The sequence below is a fragment of the Macrobrachium nipponense genome, chromosome 2, assembly GCF_015104395.2.
Source record: "Macrobrachium nipponense isolate FS-2020 chromosome 2, ASM1510439v2, whole genome shotgun sequence".
In the NCBI taxonomy this organism is placed as follows: domain Eukaryota; kingdom Metazoa; phylum Arthropoda; class Malacostraca; order Decapoda; family Palaemonidae; genus Macrobrachium; species Macrobrachium nipponense.
Window position 1 is genome coordinate 78,319,977 of NC_087201.1, and position 1,571 is coordinate 78,321,547.

At 44.8% G+C, this 1,571-nt stretch overlaps 1 non-coding gene across 1 annotated transcript; it reads right to left on the reverse strand.

Annotated features, from left to right (window-relative positions):
* Nucleotides 1–446: 446 nt before the first annotated feature.
* LOC135221595 (5S ribosomal RNA) lies at nt 447–565 on the reverse strand. The gene has a single exon (XR_010316042.1). It is a non-coding gene; the product is annotated as a 5S ribosomal RNA (ribosomal RNA).
* Nucleotides 566–1,571: the final 1,006 nt, after the last annotated feature.

Genomic DNA, 1,571 nt, shown 5'->3' on the forward strand with positions numbered 1-1,571 from the left:
AATTTGCAATGTATTTTCATATTCTAGAGTAAATTTAGTGATATGTCTTTTCAGTAAAAACAAATGGGAAATTGGATGAACGAAAGCTAATGAAAACTGTATCTTCAGTTTTCTTGTCGAGTGTACTTTGACCAAAGAACACTATGTCAAGTGTAGGAACACAAAGGCCACCACGACTCAGTTCCTCTAAAAATTCACTTGAAATTTACCTTCACTTGCATCTGTTACCCCTTATTTATGAACAAGATAACCAGCAATAAAAACATTTTGTTTCAATGGATCAGAGGAATCGTGTAATTCTCCAGTACTGGAAATATTTACAAATATTTTCTAGCGATGACTGCTGAGGGACTGAATTCCAGTGGTTGCTGTTGTTGTTTGAGATTAAGCTGGCCTTGTGCCAGCACGGGCTTTTGCTCTCAGAGCAGCCCGTAGGGAAATTTAGACGGCAACAGCATCTGGTGTTCCCAGGCAGTCACCCATCCAAGTACTGACCAGACCCAACGTTGCTTAAATTCGCTGATCGGACGAGAAGCAGTGCTTTCAACGTGGTATAGCCGTTGGCAGTTTACAGTGGCGAGTCCGTGTCATTATAACCTGGTGTTGCCGGCTCCCAAGTGCGGCTGGGGAACCCCTGGGGCAGGTCGAATTTGCATTGGTTCCTGGGAAGGTGACTCATAGGGCGAACGTTCTCGAGCCTTACAGACCTCCTCAGGCGGTTGATATCACTGGGAGCCTCCTGATTGGCTTCTATCTGAGTGACGTCACCCCTGGTATTATTTTCATTACTATATATATCACATCTGGTGTTGGTCATCTCATCTGATATCTCTTGCACGCTGGTACTCTTGTTGGGTGGGAGGGGCGTGGTTCTCCTCACACATGTCAATATCAGGAACATTTCTTGTGTAGTGTTCAGTGGAGGTTTTTGTTCAAAGATAAAAAGCGCTTCTAGGAGGTGCAGACATCGTGGGTTGGGGGTTCTTCCGATAATTTTTATGTTTCTGATGATGTTATCTCTATTGATATTTTGTAGGTGTACTGCAAGGGCATGCTGCCCAATGGCACCCTCCTGGGTGTGGCAGGAGAACCTCTTCTACAGGTGCATCGTCGTCAAACCAATGTAAATTCAAGGGCATCCTTGGGCGGGGCTTACATATTGGTAGACAACATTGGTCTGCTTTAGGGGGTCTCCTACGGGTGGGGGGGTGTAGGGTTGTTCCTCATCAGGAGGTCCTTAATACGCCAATTCTTGTAATAAATAATGAGGGACACTCTCTTCCCTTCCTCCATAGGGCAGACGTGATCCTCTATTATTTTCTTAATGCCTGTTTTGTCATCCTTGTATTTCTGGTGTATGAAGGCTTTGTAGAATAGTTTTATATCCTCCAGGTGTGGAATATTCTTGTTCTTTTCCTCTGTCGTCTACTGATACGTATGCCCCATCCAAGGATGTCCTGGGATTTACATTGGTATGATGACGATACGCCTGTTGAAGAGGATCTCCTGCCATGCCCAGAAGGATGCCATTAGGCAACACGCCCTTGCAGTACACCAACAAAATACCAAAA